At 42.7% G+C, this 16,179-nt stretch overlaps 1 long non-coding RNA gene across 1 annotated transcript in view; it reads right to left on the bottom strand.

The window, feature by feature from the left end:
• LOC134472758 (uncharacterized) overlaps positions 1–1,898 on the bottom strand; it is a 32,423-nt gene extending 30,525 nt beyond the window's left edge. Inside the window, exon 1 of the long non-coding RNA XR_010042721.1 lies at positions 1,419–1,898. This is a non-coding gene — a long non-coding RNA (uncharacterized LOC134472758). The remainder of the gene's footprint in view (positions 1–1,418) is intronic.
• Positions 1,899–16,179: the final 14,281 nt, after the last annotated feature.

A 16,179-nucleotide genomic window follows, 5' to 3' on the forward strand; every position in this document is an offset into this window, starting at 1 on the left:
TAGCTGGACTTGTGGAGGACACTGCCATGGTCTCTAGGTCTGCAGCTGGACCTGTGCAGGACATTGCCAGGGGATCCATGTCCTGAGTTGGATTCTTTGGGTCTCTACTGCATGGACAGATCACTTACACTCTTCTGCATTTGACTTTTTCGGTGCATTATAAAATAACACTATAAATTATGTGTATGTATTAAATCTATTCCCTTGAAAACCCTGACTACAACAGGCCATCAGAAAATTACCCTGCTTATCCAGGCTGGGAGGAAAGAGGTGATGAAGAATACAGGAAGCAGGAGAGACATGATGAATGTGAACAATGGCAGTATCCTTAGTGCAGACACAGGGACCGCAGTGACCGTCTCATCCTGGTTAAACTTTTGAAGGAAACACAGTACTGATGAAAAGGCTTGAGACTGCTTAGTTCTGAGAAGAGAAGTCCAGGAGGTCACGTAATAATAGACAGGAAGATTAGGGGAGTCCATTCATAGGAGAGAAATACTATGTAGTTTTTGCTACATTAAAAAAGAAGAAATTTCAGAGTGAAAAGGTAGTGCTAGAAGGTACAGTTTTTTAAATATTCCTAAAATACTATTTATTTACAATTTGGTAAGAAAAATCACTGTGTTGGCTACATTGTAAAGAACATTGTTTTTCTCACTATAAAGAGACAATTTGCAAAAAGTCAGGACTCCTGGGGTTCCACGTTTGCTTCGCCTTCATGACAGACACACCGGTGCACGGGTAATTTATCTAATGTCCTACTATCTTTATTGTTATGAATATCTGTCTTCTGTATATCATTTAAAGGGTTATGTAATTTAAAATTCTGTAAATTCAATTTTTAATGCCAATTAAAAGACACTACACAAATTACTTTTCCAAGCCCTTCCTGCCTTGCTGGGAACAATCTTACTGCTCCAGAGCTAAGTGAGCAAATGCATACAGGTGGAACATGTATGAGCTGTGTTCACAGTGGCTTAAACATGCACAGCCACCCCTGGGTGCCTACACAGAGCTGGCAGTAGGGCCTGTAACATTTTAGCAAGATAGAATCAGCCTCCTTGCCTTAGATTTGTGTTAGGTAAGATCCCATTTTCTTTTTTCCTTTTGTGTAAGGAGTACTGTATGTTGCTCCATGTTTGAAGCCATCCTGATAGTGTAGTATAATACAAATGAAACCTTTGCCTAAAATGATTAACATCTGTGACCAGATTACCGCTGCTCAAAGAAAAGGGGATACAGACCAAATTCTCCAATTACTGTTGCATATTGCTATTTGCTGAACTTATAGGCGGAAAATATTCATTTCAGATGCAGCCAAAAAGCTGCCGAACCAAATATATAACTGTGTTATTTTTCCCATGAATAAAAGATACATGGAAAGAGGACAATTTGATAAAGCCTAAAAATGTCCTTACCTGAGGCTCTTGAGGACCTGAAGAAAACAAGGGAGGGAAATCTTTCACCAATGGGGAGCTCCATTTGGGAGCCCTTAAGAGCAGAGGTGCATGAGCAGGGAGTGGGGAGGTCCCCGGTGGGGGTAGAGGCACTGGGTCCAATCCCTGATGCTCAAGGACGCTGGTGTCCTGAGGGCTTCATGCCATCATTAGATGGGGCAGCTGGTGGAGCTGGAGTGAGGCTGAGCATGTGCCATGAGCCTGCACAAGTCTGTACTTGAACTGCCCTTTGTTCTGAGAGGTTTATTTTTCCCATAATAGACTGTGTTGACTTCAAAGCAGCCTCTTTGCTTGTAGGGTGATAGGCTAGGAGAATAGAGCTCATTAACAATTGTTCTTTTCAAATGGAAATTGTTCTGTCTTTATGGAGGGTGACTGGAGAGCCCTTTAGAATTAATGCTGCTTTCTCTTTCTCTCTGACTCTTCTGGTCCTTGCCTGATTCTGAATGGAGAGAGGATAAGGGAGAATGAATTAAAGAGACATTCACTTTACACAGTCTCCAAGTGGGCTAACCATTGATACTCAGAACCTACCAACCCACCGATATGCAAAGGTTGGGTCACCCACCAGTGGCCTCCCATGTAATAATACACAAAGGTTGATTTTCTTGCATATCAAGCCCTAACCATTTTGCTTGAGGGTACATATACATCTACACAGAGTGGACTGAGTTCAGTAAAGGCTACATGTTTTTACACAGAGGACCCACTAGGCTAGAGCTGCTCCACAGCCTCTTCCACTATCAGTTGGATTATGGCATGTTCCTATGTTAGTTAGCTTTCTATCACTATAACTAAATACTTGAGATGATGAGCTTAAAAAGGGAAAAGGTTTATTTTGCCTTACAGTTTTAGAAGTTCCCATCCATTGCAATGGGACCATGGTGAGGCAACACATCATAGTAGGACTGTGTAGTAGAGAAAATGTACTCACCTATGGCCAGAAAGCAAAAAGGATAGAGAAAAGCCCACGGTCCCGTAACTCCATACAAGAAAATATTCCCGATGACCTGAAGACCTCTCACTGGTCCTGCCTCTTGAGGGTTCCCTGCAATAGTGTCACACTACTGACCAAGCCTTTAGTCTTTGAGAGACACTTCCTGAAGCTGTTGCATTCCCTGTACTGGAGGAAATGGTTAAACATCCAATTCGGGTATCACAGTGTCTTGGGGGCTTCCAGGCAAGCGCAAGGGCAGAGGGGTAACTCTGGAGATGTGATCTGATCGGGTCAATAACTCAGTCAAGCAGCAGTTCCCAGAGTGGTATATGGGGGCTTTTCCCCTGCATTACCTTGACATGTCCAGTGCCCCACACCCTTAGTTTCCAAGGATACTGTCCCCAAAGAGGAACCCCATTGTGGGGAGGGCTCCAGGCACAGGGCTGGTAGAAGAGAAGGACATCACAGGCTGCTCAGTTGAGCTGTGAGGGAGTGACAGGCTTGCTGGAGAAGCATAATGGGGACTGGGAGAAATTTCAGGGATGGGGAACGACGTTTAATGCCTGAAGGGGAAAACCTGTGGAAGGAAGCTAAGGGATATATCACTGTGGTGGCACAACCTGGGGGAGCCCTCACCCTTCTCAGTAGAGAATATGTGTTAATGGACCCAAAATATTGAAAGCAAATATTGACTCCCACACCTAAAAACCCTTTAATTATTTATTTTGAATAATTTGATACTCAAGTAAATTAATGCTAAAGCATTTCTCTGTTTGTGCCAAATCAGTGCCTCTCAGTGGGAACTCAGTCCATCTTCGCAGGCAAGCGCTCACTCTCAGTAGGCAGTCCATTTCTGCAGAGTGCTATTAAGTTAATTTCAAAAAGAACCAGTAAAGGTATATGGAGCAGGCAGTAATAGCATGGAAAATATCCAAAATTACTAGACCCAGCCACAGAACTTGGATGCCATTTTCATGCACTAATAATTTGTAGTCTACATATTGAAGGCAACTATCAACTGACTACTTTCCTTGCTAGTGCGTTCAGGTAATTAAAAATACGCTGTTACTTGTCTGCCCGTCAATACTGGAGAACAAGCTTCTTTTTTATCCTTGTCTTGGAAAATGTAGTTTGCAGACGGTTATCCAAAGCGATGCTGAATTCCTGTGTCACAAAGATGATTTCAGTGTCCTTGGCTCCCTTTGGGAGTGTCAGGTGCAACTGCTCACCAGGCCAGGGAGCAAGATGGAGATGCTCGGAGGAGGATCTGGGAAACGGTTTCATTTTAGATGAATCATTGCATCAGAAATTGGTTATTAGGGACAATTCAGAATGAACCACGTGAAATTATACATCTGATGACAGGAGGGCCACACCAAAATATAACATATGCTTTGGTTTAGAAGGGAAATTAAAAAAACGTGGGCAGGGAAAAAAAACTGACAACATTTTTAACTTCTAAAACCAAGTGAAAGAGAGACAAAGTATATGAAGTTCTTGTGAACCTTGTGAGTCAAAGCATTCTGGTCCGTGGATTTCCAGGAGGAATAATTTTTTGACACTCCAGTTTCATCCTCCAAAATCAGTATGTAGGCTGTCTTCCTAAGCTACCCATTTCTAGAAGTCTTTGTAGGAAAGAGATCAATTTAACCAGAAAAGGTTTTTAAAAAAAAGCCATCTTTTTACTGTTCATGAAGGATATCAATATTACAGCAACCAGGCTTGGCCAGAGCAATTGTTCCTTTCCAACTCCTGGAAAAGGTATAATTTTAGCAATAAAAAGCTGTTTAACTATTAATTGGGTCTAAGCTATAGCCATGCAATTAGTCAAATAATCACTCCAAAGGACATTGGCTTTGATCTTCAGAATGAAAAGATGTGAAAATGACAAAGATGTCAAAGTTTCATTTGGGGCTTTCTATGCAACTGAGGTTTTTGTCAGTTCCAAGGTGCTGGCTAGGGGGATAGCTGGCAAGGTGAGATCAAGGTGGCACTGACCAGGACCCAAGTTCCCAGACTCAGTGCTAGCATCTGAAGTGGGGCTGTTTAAGGCTCCCTCTAAAACTAGCAGGTGGATTTGGCAATTCTCTGGGTAATTTACCCCAAAGAATTAAATTGTCTCTGGAGGCACTACAGTCCCTGGAGGAGCTGTATCTGTGTGTTAAAAGCAGCAGCACAAGGACCTAAAAAGCAAGGAGTAAGAGACCCAGACATGGACTCCTGGCTCCGCCTTCATCCCCACCTGCTCCTTGGCCTTTGTTGCTTTCCTTAGTGCTGGCTGGTCTCTTATTCCAGTCCTCATTGTTTCCTTCTGGAATTGACCAGAGAGCCAGAAATGACACTGATATTTACACTACACAATGAGGGAGGCATTTCTGAGGCTTCTTTGGGGTTTGCTTCTTGATCTTCCCAGTAACTGAGGCCACACAGTAACGCTTCACACATATCAGTCTATGATGGGAGAATGTGTCCCCGCTGCACCCTCTAGCCTCCTCCTGCAGCTCCGCGGAAGCTGGCATTGCACCCCTGTTACATAGACAGGAAACAGTAAATGACTTCCCCCAAGGTCGTAAGCCAGCAAGACACAGGAATAGGCTTGAATTCAGATTCTATATCCAGAGCCTATTCATACTTCACACCACAAGAACACAGGCAACTGAGGTTCTGGCTTGTGCTCCATACCTGGAGCCAGAAAAAATGAGAAATAAGAGGAGACACATGTTGGTAAAGAAATGGCCCCTCTCCACCCCTGATGACAGAGATGAGTGGGCATCTGTATGGGTTCAGACATTCAGACACACTGAAAGGTCCCCCTGTCAAAATCTCTTCCTCACTCAAGGCCTGACACTCCATAAGATATTCCCACCTCCCACCTTTCCTCCTTTAGGCTAAGTAGCATGCTGAAAAAAAAAAAAAAAAAAAAAAAAAACAAAACCTGAGAAATGTTACATGGGAGGGGAAGCCCATTAACTCAGGATCCCCCATTAGCCCACATTTCCAAATTTGCACTCAGCAGGACCCACCAGGAATGACATTTAGTTCTGGAACATCTGGATTGGAGAGAAAGGAGGGAGGGAGAAGCTGAGAGTAGTCGTGGTAAGAAATAGGGCAAAGGGAATTTCCTTAAGAATTGAGAAGCCCTGAGCAAGTACAAAGTGAACAGGCTGAATGAAGGAAGACAATGGACAGATACAGAGGGAAATGGACATGGGGAACAACTGCCAGAGGGTAACAGGACCAGGGGCCATGTCTCAGCTTAGCCAGGGCTGGAATGTGGAAAAGCTACAAAGTTTCCTCAGTGCAGGGTGCTATGCAGGTGCTGCCAACATGGCAGAATGCCAGGATCAATTGGGAGCTGGCTGGTGCCATTTCTCCTGCCTTGCAGCATGGCACTGTCATTGGAAACCAGACCTGGATTCTACCTGGGACACAAGAGAAGCTGCTTTGAGTGTCTCATTGTCTTGCCACAAGTGTGCCAGGAAAGGTAGTGGAGAAGTCTCTGTAAAACCCCATGGCACTACTGCAGCACTGGATCTCAGTCTGAGTTGACAGCTCTCCCCAGGAGCCACCCTCTGACTCTCAGGTAAAAACTTCAAACAGTGCCCAGAGGACTAAGTGCAGATCCATGGACCAAACCCAAACTCGGAGATGAGAAAATCCATATGCAGATAAAATGAGGTCCCAAAACACATTGTGTGTGCCTACTGTGAGAACTCAGAGCCTGGAAATGGAAGCTGCATTATATATATTCCCATTACTAGAACTCCAAGAAGCATGGGCCGGGCCTTGTGACACATAGGAGTTTGTAAATTCAACTTCTATCATTGATTTCACACAAATTGTACCCTACCTTGCTTTGCAAAATTAAATAATGCAACTAATGATAATTCACCAACAGACAATTTAGGAGTATATTCTGGTCCTATATGAAGTCATTGTATGGTTTCTTATAAGGTTCATACACATATACACACATGTGTGCACACATGCAGGAAGGGATAGGTGGCTAGGTTTTCTTTTATATAATGGTTTTACAACGTAAAGAAAAGCATGGTTATATTTTACTTCGTGTAATAGTTTGCAAACAGCTTGTCTTGCTTTCCACAGAAAGCCAAAAATACCCTACATGGTAGGAACACAGAGGTAGAGTATATCCTGCTGAAAATGTACAGAATGGATTTTCGGTTGAAAGATGGACAGATTAAGAATAGAAGCAGCAACTCTTCTCCCCCCCATAGGGATGCCCTGTAGGCAGTGGAAAAAATGTAGTAAGTACAACTAAAATTGGATTTAATCATTGCTACTAATAAAGGGCCAAGGCTATACAGCAATTTACTGTGCTGTGGGCAAAATGAATTGCTTAAGGCACATTAGCAGCATATTAGATAACACATACGTAGTAAGTAAATTATGATTAAAATAACTGTGGAGTAAATACTGTACATGCTCCACCATAATGTCTTCTCAAAATCTTTTAAAGATACCTCCCCCAGTGAATCTGTTTATTGTCTTCTACAATTTTTATCAAATTCAATAAGCATATTTCTTACTGTATAAAGTGATTTTGATTGGTCTTTTTATTTTTTTCAATTGGGAAATGAAAGAATGATGTCATATGACAGTATTAAATACTATTAAACAGACCATAACTAACATTCACTGTATAAATTATACATAAGCTGACACTTTTATGCACTTTGTGAAGAATTGCTTCATGGGTTATGCAATCTTTTCCAAAACAAGCTGCACAGAATATCATGACTGGTTATGTTTCATGGCTACAAATTGGTAACTGAATTAGCATTCATTTATTAAGTTTTCACAGGGAACCCTTCTCATTCAAATACTTGTAGATTATAATTTATTTTTATCTGAGGCATAATTTTTCATGTGGCATTTTTGCCAAAATCAATATAACAGGAGCCAAGCCCTGCTCCCTGTTCCCCATTTATACCCTCCTCTTCTTGGCTGCATACCTACATGTGTCTTTTCCAGCTGGGAAGGTAAATAAATGAGTCTGCCTCATAATAATGATCTTTGCCAAAGTGCTGAGCTGAGTATTATTTTTTACCAGTTCAGCCCACCACACTCAGGACTATTCACACACTTTTCAAAAAAGGCTTTTTGCATTCTTAACCAAGGAGTGCAGCGTTTTGTTACATGGCAGGAAGCCTGCATATTTCACCTCTGAATCACAAGGGAAGTTTATGCCAACACTGACAATAGCAACCTCAAGTTTTGAGATAACCCATGTTGACAAATAAAAAAGTGCAGTCTTGGGAAACACCTTTCTGAATGTAGCAGTTGTATCAGGTCCCCACATATCAAGTAGGTACTGGGACCCCATTCCAAACCAGATATACAATAGGTTCTCCTATAGTCACAGGCAACATGCGAAGAGAGTACAGTCTGGCAGGAAAATCATTGTAGGACTAATAAAATAAGAAAGTGTAAGGAACTACCAACTCTCCATTTTTATAACCAGTGTCTATAATTTCTGAATAATCCTCATGAAGTTGCAGGGATTTCAGATTCTATCATCTTGTATCTGATGAAACTTCGTTGTTGGTTTAATATGCAAGCATTTTCTTACAACTTTCTGAAAAATCCAGATGTCACATTTATAAGAAAATCACTTATCAAAAGATATGAATTGTGTTAATTGCAAAAGAACTTGACAAATATCTTATTGTTATGGACATTATTGGAGGTTTAACACCTGTACTGGATAAAGTTCAAGCTCTGAGTAACACTGATCCTGGTTCAATAGGTTTGTGTATATCTAAGTTGACTCCTGCTCCACCAGTGCTGCTTTAGTCCACTTCTCTGTACATTTCCTACTTAGCCATACTGCTCATGCAGATTCTGACACCACTGAGGAGTCTACATCAGCTGAGACATGAGGCATTTGCATATAATCGAACAAAATCCTCCTGGCTCACCTAGGAGTTATTCCAGCTTGTTAACCTATACCCAACATAGGTATTGGAACTTTATGCATTCCAAATTATCCTCTGTCCCAAGATTTGAGTGTGAATCAGATTGAACAGAAAAGTGTGTTCCCTGATGACTGTTCATCTCAGGTGTATGCAGGGTATCTGACACACACCACTAGAACACTAGGGACAACTTTGTCAAGGCGGCCGTCTAGAATTTTAAAATAGAAGAGCAGATTATACATAAGAGACATGTTCTATCTCCAGGAAATTCGTGTGTGGGCATGCATATAAATTGTATGTACATATATGCATTATGTATAAATGCATATATATAGTGTGTGTGCACAAACGTGTATCCATGTGTATTTTATATATGTGTGTGTTTTGCCTGTATAGTCAGCCCTTCATATCAGCAGTTTTACATCTTTAGAGCCAATCAAACACTGACAAAAATACTTGGGGGAAAGACTTCATCTCTGCTGAACATGCACAGACATTTCTCTTGTCATCATTTTCCAATCTATACTGGGTAATATCCATTTTCATAGCATTTACATGGTGCTAGGTATTCTATGTAATTTAGGCATGATTTAAAGTATGAGAGGATATTGAAAGTCACACACAAATACTACAATATGTAATGTAAAGGATTTGAACAGCTGCAGATTTTGACATCTGTGGAGACCCTCTAGCCAGTCCTCTGCAGACAATGAAGGTTGCCACCTCTGAGTGAACAGGGGGTGGGATGTGGTTGACTCTCATCCTTTGTCCAGTTCTTCCTGAGTTTACACACCTCACCATCCCAGGCCACCACCTACACCCAACTACCATCTCCTCTTATAAAGAGTGATGAGTGTCCTCTTGTTGTAGTTAGGGTTTGCAAGGGGGTAGATTTAATACAGGATACATAATTTATAGGATTATTTTATAATAGTCACCAAAAAGTCAAATGCAGGAGGAGTGCAAGAGATCTGCCCATGCACTAGAGACTTGAAAACTCCAGTCAAGAACCTGGATCCCACGGCAATGTGGCGCACAAATTCAAATATAGACCTAGGATACACAATAATGTCCTCCACAAATCCAGCTGGAGACCTAGAGCCCATGGTGCTGTCTCAAGCAAGTCTAAATCAAGAATCCAACCAGGAAGGTCGAAGCACCAGTGGTAGAAGCTCGAAAATCTGCCATGGCTGAGTGAAGGATCTGTGCCACCAAGCTGAGGGATCTGCACTGGAGCCAGGAAGCAACACTCAAGGGAAAGACTGCTCCCCAGAAGAGAACAGAAGCCATCTCAAGAGACAATGAGGACTTGAGCTCCTCTGACAGTGAGGAGCCAAATTCACACCAGGAAAACCAGCGATGGAAGCTTCTTCAGGAGACTCAACAGCGTGCAGTCTTCCCCTCCCATTCTCCCTTTATGTCATGGCATCAATCCTCTGGTGCATCTTCCACACTCAGAACTTCACTGACTTTGTTCAGCTGAGGATTTCCACTTAAGTTGACCATTAGTAAACCCACCGTATCCCCTAGACTCACATCTACTTGGACTTTCATGATTGCACCTTATTTGGAAATAGCATCTCAGCAGATATGAATAATTGAAGACCTCAAGATGAAATCATCTTGGACTTAAGGTAGACCCTAACTTCAACGTCTTGGTCTTAAAAGTAAAAAAGAGGACACAGAAGCTCAGGTACCAAAGCCATGTGGTGACAGAGACAGAGGTATAGAAATAGACGCAAGTCAAGGAACCCCTGGAGCTACTGAAGTGCATTAGGAGAGACTATGGAAACTTGAGTTTAGACTTGGGTTTAGACTTCTGGACTTCTGATCTGGGAGAGAATTTTCTGGTGTTTTCAATCAACAGATTTGGGTAATTTGTTACAATAGCCAGAGCACTCACATGGTTGTTTCACCATGATAGCCTCCCAGTGAGGATTTTGCCTTTTACCACACTGGGCATTCCCCACCTGCCTTCTGTATGGGCACCAGAGAGATCTTCCTAACATACATATGATCATCACCTAACCTAACCCCGCTGCTTAAATCCTTTGATTAAAGCCCCCTTCTCTTCCATCATGAAAGCCCAGATTCCTGACACAGCTCCCCAAGCACCTGCACCTCCAGTCAGTGCCTCCCCCTTTCTCTTCATGTACACCAAGTCTCAAGCACAGTAAGAGACTTGCAGCCCTCTGGCTCCTCACTCCTCTGCCCTCCTACTCTCCTTTGGGACCCTGTGTAGACAGCCCATCCACTTGGAAGGTTTTCCTGACCATCCATGCTGCTCCTCTCATTAAAATCTAATGAATTTATGCAGGATTTGTCAAATTTCAAGTATGCCCAAGTATCCCTAGACGTACTACATCTGTGTACACCTAAATGTTATAGTATTTTTTAAAGAAATGGATTCATTTTTAAGCTCAAACTTATTTTGCAAATTAAAACCCTTTCCATCATTACAAAAAAACAGGATTCAACTCCACTTTTAAAACAAAACTGTAACTCCAACCGCAAGTGAAATAGTACTATTACAATTATAGCTAGACACCTGTGAGCCCTGTTTTCACTTTAAGAAAGAGGGTACTGAGTTAAAGCCTTTCTCTTTATCATTATCAGAAGAATTCAGAGGGGACTGATATGGGATAATGTTGTCACTCTTTGCATAAATGCCCCTTAGTATCAGGCCATCCACCCCTAAGGTTGGCTTCTCTGGAAACTCCCATTCACAGGAAACACAGTGAAGCTCTTACCTGTCTCTCATCTGTCTCCTTCGTCAGCCACCAGCCTCCTGGGAGGCAAGGACAGTCCCTACCACCAAGCATAATGCTCGTAGTGATGCTGGTGCTCAGTAAATATCTTGTCTAAATGAAGGCAGGGATGACTGGGAAGGATAGGATTGCATGGCTAATCGTGAGACAAGTGTGTTCTTTTGTCAACCCTTGGCAGGAAGGGGAGTTGGAAACACAGAAGTGCACTGAGGTTGTTAACATTGGGTTTACACCAAAACTTGGAAACTCCTGATGCCCCTTCCTAGCCAACTGTGACCCACTGGAACTTGGAGTTAGAATTGTTCTTACAGAAAAGGAGCTGTTGCCTGGGCTCATTTCCATTTCTATCCTGCTCCTACCTACAAGAACAAATGGAAGAACAGACAGCAACGTTCCTGTTATATTTACTTGCAAGGAGATCCAATATGAAACAGATATCTGCCCATTCTCACTGGCCTGGACTTGATACCATAAGATCTTCATGGAGTCACCTGGGGAACATGGGCTCAAAAGTCTGTAAGAAAAGCCAGATTTGTGGCAGCTGCTGACAGAATGTCCATGCAGGGAAGGATTCATTCTAAAACTTCTCTCCTTACACACTTCAGCTGAATGCCAAGGCACTCAATCTGAAGCCTCTTCTGGAAAAGTGTGCATGTGTGTGTGTGCGTGAGCATGCGTGTGTGTGTGTGTGTGTGTGTGTGTGTGTGTGTTGCAAAAACTGTTCAGGGGAAATGATTCTTCTGTCACAAAGTGAGTTTCCTGCACCTTCTACCTACTATAAAGCATGTCCACAGTCACCAGGATGACCTAGTCACACGGTCATCTAGTGAACGTTCGTATGTGTCCTGCAGTCATCTTTTCTTGTCCCATGCATCACGGCAGTGTTGGCTGCTTACAAGATGTTCTGCTGATTCCCCTGATGAAAGGTATCAGCTTTTCGTGCAGTGGGGGACAGCCTACCTGTGTCTACTTCACAGTCTACATGGTCCATTTGTGTTGCTATAACAAAATAGCTGATATTGAGTACTTCATAAAGAAAGGAGGTTTCTTTGGTCCACAATTCTTTTGGCCAAAAGGTACAAACAGCCTTGTGCCAGCATCCTAGCTGCATTACAAGATGGTAGGGAAATGGAAATAGGAGTAGCAACCTATAAAAGGGGCCAAGAACATGGGTGGCCATGCTTTATACAGTCTACTATCACAAGAATTAACTCCCTCTTATAAAACCAATGTAAGGAGTCAAGATTATGGAATAGGAATCAAGAGATAGAAGCTTGATTCTCAACTGTTCGAGAAAGGCTGTAAGGTTCTGAGAATCACAGTTAACATCTTGAATTCAGTGTTAATTCATTTATACACAAAGGGTAAACTGTTCAATTCAAAAGTTTGCACACTGTTCAAAGTTCAATATTCAGGCTTCTGATAAATCACAGGGAGGCTGCAGGTGTGGGTGAGAATCACGTGTAGAACTCACAGTGACTTACATATGCACAGAGATTCCCCCAACAAGCAGCAAGTGTACACATGTTCTAGGGGTTAGTCTTTGCCCAGGAGTTTATGTCTTGATTCTTCTTACTGAGTGGCTCTTTTGCAACTTTGGCTATGGAGTGTTCAACTTGGCAAATATTTATTGAGCTCCTATTTTATTTCACCACTATTCGAGGCATTTGTGCATTCATTCACAAAATAAAGAAGCTTTCCCTCAATGAAAAGACATAAAATTAACAATAAATGTAAAATAGAATCATATACAATGAGGTAGCAAGGAAAGGATCTGTGAAAAACCTCTAGTGGGGTAAGTTAGGCTGGCTGTGCAGCGGCCAGGGCAGGCTGCAGTGTGAACAGACCACTAGGACAGGTGCTTGAGGAAGAAGGTGGGAGTTTGGACTTGATAGGAACGTGAAGTGAGCCAAGAAGTTGTCTGAAAAATGTATTCCAGAAAGTTTACAATCACAACTGAGAACCTGAGGCAGAGTCTGCCCACAGAGGTTCCAGGACCAGGAAGGAAGCCAGCCCTGCTTCGGCTGTGAATGAGAGATGTGGAAGGTCATGCATGTGGGCTAATTTTGTGTGCTGTCTTGACTGGGCCATGGTACCTAGATATGTGTTCAAACATTCTGGATGTTTGATGGATGTTTTTGGATGAGAGATGAGGTGAGATATTGGTGGCCTTGAATAAAGCAGGTACCGCTCCACAATGTGGGGACCTCAGCTACACAGCTGAAAATTTCAAGAGATAGAAAATTGAGCTCTCCAAGCCCCAAGGAAAGGGGAATTCTGCAGAAGACAGTGTTCGAATTTGAGCTGCAGCTTTGGATTATCTCCAGTCAGCCTTTCCCACTCTGCAAGGTTTGGATTTTCTAGTTTTCATAATGGCACTAGTAAATTTCTTCAAATAGGTTTCTTTCTCCGGATTTACACATCCTATCTATTTCTCTAGACAGTCCTGACAATCATCAGAAGCAAGACAATGGGCATCTTGCAGACTCTTAACCATGGTAGTTGTTTTCATGGGCCATCCAGGATGTTGGGGGATTAAGATACTCTCCTCCCTCTCTATCAGCTGTAGGCTCCCAACCAAGCAGGCTGAGCAATTCCTTGGGAATATGAAATGGAAAACAAGATCTTTTATTTTATAATCTTTGACCTAAACCTACCTCCCCAATTTGTAAATAAAATGCAATAACCTCTTACCCCCACTCCACATCATACTGTATGCAAACAGCATCTGATGGCATTGAAAATGGCAAGTAAGAAGTGTGCATGGCCCAGGCGGCAGGCAGCTCAGAGTTTCTTAGCCACAAACCTATGTTCTTGGAAAAGCCAGCAAAAAGCCCTGGCAAGAGGCTCTCGAGGCACTGGCCAACCCTGCTCTGAGGCCTCCCTGGCCCCACTGCACCTGTTTTGATGAAGGCTCGTCTTCTCCCTGCCGAGGGAAGCCTGACACCTCTTCCATGAAACCATCACCGGTTGCAAAAGGAATTTTCTTTTACTGTTTCTGATCTTCTACAGTGACCTATGAATATTCTCATCTTTAAATGCAGGGACAAACTTCTTCTACTCTGGACCCTGCTCCCAGGGGTTCTGGGAACTCAGCTCCCAGGGGCATCCAATGGACACTTGCAGAAGAAAGGAAGAAAATGCTTGAGGACCTAAAAGTAGATCCACTAATGTGGCAAGGAGTGATTACAGAAACATACCCACACTCAGGCTTTTACTCCAGGAGCACTCAGTCCCATGGTCTTTCCGTGACTCCAGCTTCTGATAGCAAGCTCCAGGGAGAAGCTTGGATCAGAGAGGAAATGGGCCTGAAACCTCCAACCTGATGTGGAGGGCATGGATCTGGACACCTGCTCTGGGACCTTTACCCCGTCTGCTGGGAGGAACTCGTCCTGCAGGCACCAGGCTGCCAACACCCTGTCAAACCTCTGCTCTACGTGGTGGCAGGTGACAGGTGACACAAATCGACATTCGACTCAAGTCATAAGTTGCTGCTCACCATAGATCTATTTTTTATTTGTTTGTGATTATTTCAGTTTTCGGAAATCCAGTGTGCTGGAAATCCGATGTATTAAACTGCTTTGGAAAACAAATCCCATCATCTCCAGCTTCGCTAATACTCAGAGTCTCACATCCAATAAGCATTGATCCACTAACTGTGTTAAAGAGCGTGGGAGGAACATAGAGTTACGGAAAATAAAAATAGGAAGTATATCTCTAATGATTAGAAGACGTCCCAAGATGAAAACCCTGTTCTTCTGTCAACACAAAATAAAATACCTTCACATGACACAAGACATGAGGGGCTGGGAATGTAGCTCAGTGGCACGGCACCTGCCTGGCAAGCACAAGGCTGTGAATTCAATTTCTGGTACCAAAAAAGAAAAAAAAAAATTAAAAAGATATCATGGAAGTGTATGACAATCTGTGTCTCTGGTCTTCCAAACTCAGCGAGGGCCACTTGACTCCTAACTTGCCGGCAATTCACAACTGCCAAAACTTTTAATACGAATTTTAAGTAGAGGAATAGGAAAAAGGTCAGGAGTCATGGTTGTGATTGTTCCTATCAAACTTTGTTGTTTGTTTTTCTTGTAACTTCTTAACTCTTAAAACATCCTCCCAGTCAAACCACAGAGAGATTTTTATCTCTCATTCACATGAAATAACAGACCGCAGCCCACAGTCTTAAAATTAAAATAACAAAAACACTCAAGTTACTCTTGATACTATTAAATAAAAGACAAATATTTGAGCTCTTCTTTTTTTGCCAACATTTTTTACATATTTGCGGAGGCATAAAGGAAAACTATATTCTGTGAAAGAGAAAAATAAGAGTGGGAGCCAGGGGAGTTTTAATTGAGAGTCTCTCACTGAATTATTCCTTCTATGCAGTTTTCCCTGTAGAGGAGCCACAGCAAATTTAGGGGCAAATGGTCCCACAAGTTGGTCATACTTTTTGGCACCTCCTTCAACTGCCCACAAATAAAAAGAAGGGAAATTCCTTGGTTAAGGTTGACCTCGGCGGCACACACAAAGTCATCTCTGGTGAACAAGGAAACTTCTGTCGTTGCAGAAGAAGAAATTCTTAGGTTTCCATGTGGCCTCATGGAGAAGCCAGCATCCACCATGGAAGCCAGGCTGCTCCCCTAACAGAACCTCACAGGCCTGGGGCTTCTGAGATGAGAGAGACAGAGGGCCACGTCACTGCCAACTCCGCAAGTGACCCTCAATCTCAGAATCAGAACCTGCTTGGCTGAACCCATTTGAACCATTTCCCAACAGCAAAATTTTAAGACATGTGGAATAATCCCTCCTCTTACTGGTCTTTATATTCCCCTCAATGGAAAAATTCTATAACATACACAGTTTTTGTCAGTGTCCCTCACAGGAATCAGGACAGACCTGCAGAGCCCAACAAAGCAGCACACAGTCTTGCACTGTGGAGGCCACATACCTGTGAGGTGAACCAGTAAATGTCTGGTGAGGTTCTCATATCGAGATGCAGACCCTTAGACAAATGCGAGTTAATAGTCAAGTCATTTATGGCTTTGCCTATTCATTATGTTTACATGTTTAGA

This window comes from Cavia porcellus, unplaced genomic scaffold (genome assembly GCF_034190915.1).
Source record: "Cavia porcellus strain 051 isolate PalLab524CR breed Dunkin Hartley unplaced genomic scaffold, mCavPor4.1 scaffold_2, whole genome shotgun sequence".
Lineage (NCBI taxonomy): Eukaryota > Metazoa > Chordata > Mammalia > Rodentia > Caviidae > Cavia > Cavia porcellus.